The 11533-nt window shown below is 30.3% G+C and overlaps 1 non-coding gene across 1 annotated transcript; it reads right to left on the reverse strand.

The window, feature by feature from the left end:
* Positions 1 to 708: 708 nt before the first annotated feature.
* On the reverse strand, positions 709 to 813 carry LOC137752307 (U6 spliceosomal RNA). The gene has a single exon (XR_011071151.1). It is a non-coding gene; the product is annotated as a U6 spliceosomal RNA (small nuclear RNA).
* Positions 814 to 11533: the final 10720 nt, after the last annotated feature.

The raw sequence follows: 11533 nt of genomic DNA on the forward strand, positions 1-11533 counted from the left end.
TTAATAAACATATATTTGGCTTTAGAACAGTTCTAGAATTATGTTATTATTTGTAAGACAAACAAAAATTAAAAGATGGTATAACATGTCAAACATCATTTCTGTAAATACAGAATTAAAAGATTTTGGCTCTTTAGCAAAATGAATAAGAAAAATGAAGTTGGTGAGAGCACAGTTCTAGCAAAATGGCAAGAGATTTAGAAATAAATTTTGAACATACCAGCAGATTAAAAGGCAAAACAATTTCTATATAAACAAGAAATATATTTTTAGGAATGACTCTGTGAGATTAAAAAAAAAGTCCTACCATGGCTTTTATTACAGATGATCTATTAATTTTTCAATATATTCCATATGTAAATCACTGCTATATTTGTTATTGAGCTTTAAAATGGGAAAAAACAAATAATGATACCAGGTTATATTCTTATCCTTCTAATTAATTTTCAATTTTCCCTTATAAGAGTAAGGAGAATGGAGAAAAATGATGCAATATAACGGAACTTCTATAAATTAACTGTATTTTTTGTACCCTTATTTTGCATATATATATATATATATACTTTGCTATTTTAACAATTTTTAAACATAAATTTTGTTTACCTTAATTACATTCACTACTTTGTGCAACCATAACCACTATCTGTTTCCAAAATTTTTTATTACTTTAACAAAAACTCTGGAGCATATGAACAATAAAAAATAGAAAAAAATAGAGAACACTTCACAAATGTACATGTTATTCTTGCACAGGGACCATGCTAAGCTTCTCTGCATCATTGCATTTTTTGTGTATGGGCTGCTGAAGCAAACATTGGAGTGTTTTTCTCTCAAAGTAATTCCCATTTAGAGCTTCAGGAAATCCACCAAATGGAATGATGGCATTCCTTTGAATTAATACTAGGAAGAATTTGTATTTTGTATCTGAGCCCTGCCTCCTGTCTCCTTGGTGGTCAACCTCACAAAGCTGTTTCTTTCCTCAGAAAACCAGTCCATAATACAGGCTTCTATTCCAGTCAGACAGCATGAGCCCTTGATCTGTAACAACAGTAACAAATTTACTGAATACAAATTAATATGCATTAGTTAGGTGCATTTTGTTATTTGACCACAGAGAGAGAGAGAGAGAGACAGAGAGAGAGAGAGACAGAGAGAGAGAGATCTTCATCATTGGCCTATGAAAAAATTGTCTTTAATTTAATGATTTTTTTACTTTTTTCTACACAAACCATTCAGTTTCTTCCATTCTCTTTCATTGCAATAGGAAACCATAATTGTAATATACATATATATTATAAATATATGTATAATTTATTTTTATATATATAAGTATATATAATTTTTATGTTCCTAATAAAGTATTGTTTGAATATTTTTATGTCTCATTTTGCTTCATTTTTCACTCAGCATTAGTTTCTTAAAGTTGATATATGTTGATATATGTATGTGGAATATATGTGATATAATTTATCCACTTTTCAAGTGATGGGTATCTAAGCTGCTTTTGCTGTTGAAAAATTTATATACACACTTGTGTGTGTGTGTGAGTATAAAAAAATACTGACATATACATATATATATATATATATATATATATATATATATATATATATACATACAATAAACTTCTCTATATATTAAATGTATATAGTTAAACATTTTTAAAAATGCTAAAACTATATTTGAGGAAATTTGCTTAAAAGCTACACAGAAAGATAAAAATGGAAAATATAAGTAATGTGATTCATAGGTCCAAAAAGCTAATAGGAGGCTCAAGAAAAGAGGACAGAAAATATTGGGAAGAAAAAATGTTAAAGAAATAATAGAAAAAAGGTTTAGGGATGAAAACCACATATTTATATTTAAAGGTTATACTGAATGATTAAAATGTACAAAAAAAAAAAAAACCCAACCCAGGAAGATCTCTTGAAATTTTAAATATTAAGAAAAAAGAAATCTTATGGGAAAAGAATCTTAAAAAGAGTGGATATATGTATATATATATAACTGATTCACTTTGCTGTACAGAAGAAACTAAAACAACATTGTAAATCAATGATACTCCAATAAAAATTTTTTAAAAAAAGGAATAAAGAGATCTTAAAAGTTCATTGAATGTTGTAAAAACAAAGTCATTTGCAAAAGAAAAGAAGTGGATTTAAATCAGACTTTCTTTTGGTAAAGGCAGTTTCCTTGTGCATGTAGTCTTTTGGCCCCCAATGGGCCACTTAAGACTGGGCCTTGTGCTTGCAACACTTTCTTATCAAGAGATAAAGAACTCACAAGGCCTGGGCTGAGTTTATGACTTCAGGTGGGAATATTTTACCCTGTTTCAGGCTAAAGGAATGCTCTTTTGTCTTTGCTTGAAGAGTGTACTATGGATGGTCCCTGACCAACCCCACTGTTATATCTCTTCTCAGCGGGGAGAGCTCATGTAGACAAATTGCCCTGTGTTGGCCTCCAAGAGAGGCTGTGAATGAATGCATTCATTTATTTTTCTTATCAGGGCCCTGCTTTTCAGTCTTATCCTCTGCCCATACTCATCCCCTGGAAAACCACCTTTCCTTAAAACCAATCTTATATCTATTAAGCTATTTTCAAGTGACCAGGTGTAACACCTCCAACCCCCTAGAATCCTGAGCAACATTAAACTTCTCTCCACTCCATTTTAGCAATATAGTCACCAAGACACTTGCAAGGATCTTGTTCCATTTGTGAAATTTGAATTGTGGAACTGTACTTTCTGACTAAACCCCCATATCGGTGGCATCACCCTACTTCACAGTATACTGGAAATTGAATGGGCTTTGAAGTTTAAATATGAGTTTTACTCTCACTGAGTGAGTTTCTGAATAAAATTTAAACTTTGAGCGTCATTTTTCTCTTATTTAAAATGAAAAAAAAAAATGCTGTTTATCCCACAGAGGTTTTTTCAAATATATGTTTAAATATATCTTTGACTATAGTATATTAATTTTCATTATTGCAGAAAGCAGTTGATTAGATGTTTCTGTACTTTGAAAAAAAGAGTCAACAAGATGGAAATACTACTTTTGGCTCTACACACCAGGTATATCTATATATTAAGTCATATTTATGTCCTTCATTTCTATCGCAGAGAAAAAGAAGAATTCTCCCATTTTAGATCTCATTAATTCTCCCATTTAATATCTCATTAAATGTTTTTTTAATTTCTTTTTGCTTATAAGGGACTGGAGTCAAGATAATCATTTCTTTCTTTTGCATTTTTATTCCCTCACCAGTTTGTGAGATAAGGAGAAGAATAAGGTTAATAACCAATTAGAATCAAGGAGGGTGTGAATGGAAGATTTTCAATCCTTGTGGACAAAAAGGACCCATGCGATAGATAATTATTGTGACCCTACAGAGGTAGTTATGTTTTGACATTTTCTTACATCTGATTTTTAAAAAAGTAAATAACTTGTCAACACAAAAAACACCTAGCAATTTTTTTCTGAGGCTAATTTCATAATTATTAAAATTATTATTTGAAGAAAGAAGTTAATAAAACCATGCATGTAACCATTGAATTTTTTATCACCAAAATGCGAGTAACTTTATGTGCCATTTTACCATAATTGTCAGAAGAGAAGGAGAACACAGAAAATAAATTAGTGACTTTATATTTTGGGAGGAAGTCAAGCAGCTTCATTACAAGATGACCATAAGAAATTTTACATGATCAATATGGAAAGTGAATGCAAAATTTGGTAACAAATTTGCATTGCTTGCATCTTTAAAGTTTTTAATAATGTAATTAATGCCAACATCAATCCATAGATTAATCTAAAATACTTATTTTTTGGTAAATATTAGTAATTATTTTTACTCCATTTAAAAAATGAGCTCATTCTCAAGGCTGCTGGACTTTGCAATATAGCTTTAAACAAAGCAACAGATGATTTCTGGTGCTTTAGCTGGAAATTTGTCTCTAAATGTGTCCTCCACTTCTACAACACACAATTTTCCAATATGTTCTTCAGCTACTAAAGCTGAATATAGAAAGACAACAGATTTTCATTTTATATTGTCACATTTGATTCAAGTCTTAACTGAAACTGAAACACACAACAAAAATTATTGTTTTTCCTATTTAAAAGTAAGCAGAATTCAAAAGACTTTTTCTTTCTTCTGTCTTTCTTTTTTTTTCTTTGTATTAAAAGTTTCAGTGTTTTCTCAGACAGTGTTTGTGTGCCACCAATGCAGCACTTTGTTTTATTGCCAAGAAACAGGTAACATTACCTGGAATACGTAGAACAAAGGATTGGTGAAAGTGCCTAATAAAATAAGTTTAACCAATATTTGCAAAGACATCCAAAATGATTTAGAATCCTTGCCTTGCATTAATAGTTCAGACAAACCAAGCACAAATCAGAAACAATCAAATCGGTATACTGGGGAATATAGGGATAGTTGCTGCAACCACAAGAATGTGTAAAATATGTACTTTTGGTGTTATAAGCCTTTATAAGCCTCAATTAAAATTATTTTTAAAGAGTTACTTAAGATTGTCCTGTTTCATATAATTTAAAATTGTTGAAAATTTATCATATGCTGAATATCACATGAGACTCTTGATAAACATTATTATTCTAATTTATTTGAAATTAAGCATGATTTCTATAGTAACATACATGAATTTAATTAGGAATTGAATAATGATTATGTTATGTCACTAGTAGATTAAGATTTATTTTACTGTAATTCTGAGGAAAATAATAAATAAAGGTCAATGAACCATTGATGAGATAAAACTTTATGCCATATAAAACCCAGCCTACATGCAGCTCTCTAGAATGAATGAAATAGGTTGATGGCTGAGTAAAACAGTAAGCAAGGCAGATTCACAATTTAGTAAAGATGCCTTTCTTCCCAGAACACAAGAATCTGAACCTAGGAACCTCACAGCCACCCACATTGGAAAGCAATATTTCTACTGAAATAGAATGAAGAAAAAAATAGTCTTCTTACTGTAGCACTTTTATATAATTTGAGTTATCTGGTTGATTAAATATTTTTACTTTATACTAGCATTTTGTTCTTTTATTTTTTACTATAGACAGAAATACAGTTGGAGAATTTTTGTTTCAAAGTCAATAGAGATGCTTGTTATATTAGCTTCTAGTTTTACTCTAGATTAATAAATATGCCATCATTCATTATATTTAATTCATTATCATATGTGTGTGTTAGTATAAGCATTAAAATTATTAACCTATAGATATTAGGATTGGAGAAAGTAGTGGTCTTTCCTGTTTTAAGAAAATTCTGGAAGTTCTAATAGTCTCTTTTCAATATGTTTCTGTAGAGAAAATTTGATAAGCTAGTTCTTTATGTAATATACACAATGTTTGCTTAATTTATAGTCACTTCATTTTAAATAAAGACTACTTAGGTTCTCAGTCTCAGTCAATGTTAAGCTATGAAACCCTGACTGTTAGCTTGGCTCAGTGTCCATGGAAACAAATCCCAGATTCCACAATAGCAACAGGATTTAGATGGCACTCTTCCCACAGTGTATCACTTTGACTAAATAATATTCTGTAACATAACAGAAAAAAGCTAAAGTACCAAACCACTTAAATCCATGTTTAAAAGGATAGAATTCAATTTATGCTGAAAATACAACAGTAACTCATTTCCAAATGACATAAAAGAAAGCAGCAGGCATCAGATAAATTTATTGCTATTTGTGTGAATTGTCCAGGAAAAAAAGAGAATTATCCAGTTGAGCATACTGAGACTTATTATCACATACAAATCATAAAACTCAATACAGAAAAGCAGTCAGGATCATATGCCCCCCCAAAAAAAATCTGAAAGGAAGCAAGATGTTTGCCTTCTGTCCAGACCAGTTGAATTTTAAGGGCCTCTTTATTAATTGTTCTTTGTTCTTACACTCACATGAATGCACACACATGTACAGACGATCTCTTGCCAATCAAGTCAGATTAAATATGTTAAAATATGACATATTAAAGCTGTCATATTATAATTTCCCTTGTCACAATCTTTTAAGGATCTCTTTTATTTATTAGGTAAAAAAAAAAAAAAAAAAAAAAAAAAAAACTATGTCACTAGAAGTCTTCGAAGTTCAGACTCACTTTTATTTTGTTTTATTTTTCATAATTATTGACTATTTATGTGTATGGATCAATAAGTGTCTTGAAAGTCTATGTAAAGACAAGCTTAAAATTCAGATACAGTTAACATTGATTGAGTACCAATCATGTCCTGCGGTAGATATTTTAACATATCACCAACTCTCATAACAATCCTACAAAATCAGAATGATGGTTCAGCCATTGAAATCCTAGAAGACAGGAAAAGAAACTAGTCCTTATATCTCCTAAGTTAGATTTTTTTTTTTTTTTTTTTTTTTTTTGCCATTTAAAGTCCTTTTGCCTTTTGCTTTCAACCCTGGATTAGATTATTTCATTACTCATAAGAAATCTAACAAAATTTATTCTTAGAAAAAAAATCGAAGAAAATGTCATTTAAATTAGGACAGTGTTCTAGTCTTAAAAGGCTAATGTTTTACATGAGGTAGTTTTGATTTTGTAGAAATTAAGAATATTACATTATATTTGCTATTTTGTGATTGATGAGTCTGTGGATTGTTTAATATTTCCTATAAACTACTTGACTCAGTTTTATCATTTTCTGCAGTTAGCAGAAAAATGTGTCATATGTACCTAAGGCAAAATTCATTTTTTTTTCCATCTCCTCAGGTAAAATAAAATTTCAGCCTTAATGAGTAACTATTTGAAATACATATTTATGTGTAAATATAAGCACTCTAATAATGATCTTAAGTAATTACTTAAAGAAGAAATACAAGAAACTATAGAAATGATGAATAAGCATATGAAAAGATCCTCCACATCATATGTCATTAGGGAAATGAATATTAAAACAATAATAAGATTCCAATATACAACTATTAGAATGGCCAAAATCCAGAACATGGACAACACCAAATGCTAGTGAGGAGATGGAGCAACAGGGACTCTCATTTATTGCTGGTGGGAATGCAAAATGGTACACCCACTTTGGAACCCAACAATCGCATTCCTTGGTATTTACCCAAAGAGTTAGAAACTTAGGTTCACTTAAAAATCTGCACATGGATGTTCATAGCCATTTATTCATGGTTTCCAAAACTTGGGAGAAACCAAGATGTCCTTCAGTAATGGATACATAAAGTGGTACATCCACACAATGGAACATTATTCAGCACTCAAAAGAAATGAGCTATGAAGCCAGGAAAAGACATGGAGGAAAATTAAATTATTATTACTAAGTGAAAGAAACCAAACTGGAAAGGCTCAATATTTTATGATTCCAACTATATGACATTCTGGAAAAAGCATAACTACAGAGGAAATTTTTTAAAAAACAATGGCTGTGGGGAGATGGGGAGAGATAGATGAATAGAGTACAGAGGATATTTTAGGGCAGTGAAAATATTTTGTGTGATATTTTAATAAAGATTTGTCCAAACCTATAGAAGGTACAACACCAAGAGGGAATCCTAGTTTAAACTATGGATTTGGGGTGCTTATGATGTGTCAAGGTAGGTTCATCCTTCATAAAAAATGTACCATTCTGATGAGGGATACTGATAATGGGGCAGACTATGCAGGTGTGGGGGCAGTGGGTGTGTGGGAAATCTCTTACCTTCCTCTCAATTTTATTGTAAATCTAAAACTGCTCTATAAAATAGTCTTGAAATTTAAAAAAGAATTATTTTTATCTTTCAATAAAACAAACATTTCTTCCTGACTTTACCAGTTAAATAAATTAACAACTTAACACTTGCCTTCTCTGGAAGATCTACCTGCTAGAACATCATTGAGCATAGAATTACCATTCACCTGATTTAGGATGCATTCTGAAGTGGATTTACTAGAGCCCAAATTGTTCTGAAAAAGTAAATAAGATAAAAAGAAAACAAAAGGTGGAGACAGCCTTGTGTATTTTAATGTTTTAGTCCTCAGATGAATCATATTTAAGTTGTCAGATACTCCTTATTCAGTAGTTGAACAGACATGTTAGAGAAAATAGGAAAGTCTATGGAGAATGGAGGAGTAAAAGTTGGAAATTTTATTTTCCAAAACCAAGAATGAGACACAGTTTTGCATTTATTAAATATTCATGTTATTTCCTAGAAACATAAATAGAAAGCTCCTCTCCAATATTCAACATACTCTCACACTGTTATTTATCCTACTTTTATAATAAAAGCACAAACCTCTAAATTGCATAGCCATTATAATTACCTCTAAATAAAAATGCATATTTTGCCCATTATTACTTCCTGCACTCTCACTGGAATTCCCTTAAATACCCCACCGCTAACTTAAAGTATGTCCAAAACTGACACCTTGCATTCTTTTACATTTATCCCAGTCCCAGTCCCTTAGACAATACCTGACATTTGGTGTTTGTGGTCTTAGATAATCTATTGTATAATCTATTGTATAATTTATAGTATCCAGGTTTTGTTTAATAAAAACTTTAAATCTAAGCTATTATTAAAATATGGGACACTTTGATTGACATTGCCTATTCATTTAAAATATGATAGCATCTTCTTTGAGAGATTGTATTTCTTTTAGAATTGACACATTTTCCAAGTAACTTTTTTTGCATGTTGTCAATTACAGGCTTCTTTGATTATAACATTAATCTAGCATAATTAATAGGACAGCTTGATTTCTACTTGCTATACCATCTTTGACTTGGCTACCCCAGGTGATACTAAAATTTTGCATTACCTATAAAGTTCTAGTATTGTATTAAAATGCCATGCCTGGAGACAAAGTTACCAGAAGGAGTTTTCAAGTCTGTTTTCTACAGATTGTTAGCTGAAGTCAATTGACACAGATCTCTCATTTCTCTGGTTTTGAAACGTGTCATTATGAGTGATTTTTCTATTTGCTCTTTTGTACCTGCTTTGTGGAACTCAGCACTGCTTATTGACATACTTTCCTTGGGTAAATTCTACACTTCAAGCAGATCTCTTGTCACTGACTAGGTTCATGATTTAGCCTCAACACACTTTTTTTTAAGTATATGAAGCATTTTAAAAGTCTTAATGTTCAAGGTTAATACAAATGTTTAGGTCATTTAAGATACAAAGCTGAGAAAGATGCCAACATAAGGATTTCAGAAAAAAATACATCTGGTATTCAAACTTCATGCAGTACTGTATTTCATAGTGAATTTAATTTTAGCAACATTTTACCCAAAATAATAAGCAAAGATAAATCTCAGCCTGAACAATTAAATGAAATATCAGACTATATTTATGCATGAATGTATAATCAAGTGATCTTAAAAGGATATAGAGGTGAATAGCCCATTGTATAGATGTTATAGGCTTCTTTTTTGTTAATTTCTATATAGTTCACTCAGAAGTGAAAACGGGCTGGGGTCAGTAAGATGCAGCTTTATAATAGTCACATACCTTAAGTGTGGCATCTGAACTTATTTTGTGTGTGTGTGTGAGCTTGAAGCAATTACAATAAATATCAAAAAAAACTTAGATACAACTTGCAATATCTTGCCCCAAAGTTTGTACTAAACAGCAATTTTTGATGTTACTGTGTTACATTCATTTGCATAAATATTATTTTGCTAGACAAAAGGAAAAAAGTTTCAATAAAGATTAAAGGAGAATATGCTCACCCTCATATGGTTTGTGTATGAAAGAGAAACTAACAAACCTCACCATCTCCGTATTCATTATGATACTAAGCTGGATTTTCATACCAATAATTAATAAAATATTGTGTCTGGGAGTATAAGATTGGGGATTGGGTAACAGTGGGAAAAAACTTTAATGAGAAGAAAAGTTCTGTCTTATGAGAAATGGAAAGCTATACATGACTTTTATTTATTAAAGGTATATAATAAAATTTTTGCTTCATTAACATTTCACTGAAAAAAAACTGAACAAATGAATTAAAGTAAAATATATATACAATTACACAATAGTGCCTAGAATTTCTAATATAGTAAAGTGACTTTTTTTAAAAAGTTTCTGTAATATAAATGTTGCCCTTCCCCTCTGGGAAGGAAATCTCATGCCGCATTAATACATTCTTGGAGAACAAGGTTTTAGTATTAGCAATATGCCATTCTAACATTTTTTAAAAATTAATAGAAAGATTTGGAAAAAGGGTTATGCACCAACTCCAGAATTGCTATTATGAAGAAGAAACCGTTAATACAATTCTTTGGTGTGTATCACTAGAAAAAAAAAAGTTTACATAACCATGGTTTTATTTCTTAATTTGAATTTGTAAATTAGTTTTTCAGGTCCTCAGATTTTGACATCTTACACTTCATAATGATTCTAGTAACGTTTGAAAAGATGTTATCTATACTTTCACCAAATATGTGATACTGTGATTCTTATTTTTTTTTTATTTAATGTAGGAGAGCTCTATGAGACTATATATAAATCATTTCAATTATTTGAGAAATGGAAGTTTTAAAACTAAAATGTATCCTCACCTCTGGGATGTGAAGAGGTCATTTTAAGGTAGTTTTATGCCAAACAAATTGACTATATGAGGGTAATCAGGCCTATGGTTTTCAGAATTAAAGGCAAGAATACCAGATACATCCTGTTGATTATTTGAAAGGAAGATTTGAGTTTTAGCCATAAACATTTTTTTAATTATGTGACAATATATAGCCTCTTAATTTTTCTTGGTGTACAATATACTTTTACATAATAACTAAATTGATTACTGAAGAAACAAAATCATTAAGCATCAAATATATTTATAATTTCCTCACTTGTATATATATTGTCATCAGTATCGTAATCACCTTTACATCATCATCTTTTCTGAGAGATATTTCTTTCTGGTGTATGTGTGCATGTGTGTATATTGGGTGTCTGTGTGTTAAAACAGGAAAATACTAATTACATAGGTAAATAGGTATATAAATGTGTATATAATATAATGTGTGTATATATAGAATTGTACATTTATATACATCGATATGGCGTATATATGTGTGGGTATATATGCATGTGCATATATGTATTTTTATATGTATGTTTATTTACTTAATTAAGAATACAGCACACAGATTTGTCATGTTCCACAAATGATAGATTTGTAGAAAATATGTGAAATACTGGAAACCTAAAAAAGGAATTACCTGTAGAATATAGAGTTCATATAAATCATCTAGAGGAAAATTGAATAAGTGTATGAAAAGATGTTCCAAATTGCTAATAATCAAACACATATTCAAATCTCAATTTAATAAAACTACTCATTACTTCCCAGATTTAAAAATGTGTCAAAAAAGAGTAAGAACTGATGAATAGATAGAACAATTAAAACTTTTATACACTACTGGTACATCAATTTCTATTTCCACTTTAAGGCAAAGTTAGAAATACCCAGTAAAGTGAAGAGCTTCACATCCTTTAACACAGTAATTTGGTTCTTACTTATATACTTGAGGTACTTATATATATGCA

This window comes from Eschrichtius robustus, chromosome 18, assembly GCF_028021215.1.
Source record: "Eschrichtius robustus isolate mEscRob2 chromosome 18, mEscRob2.pri, whole genome shotgun sequence".
Lineage (NCBI taxonomy): Eukaryota > Metazoa > Chordata > Mammalia > Artiodactyla > Eschrichtiidae > Eschrichtius > Eschrichtius robustus.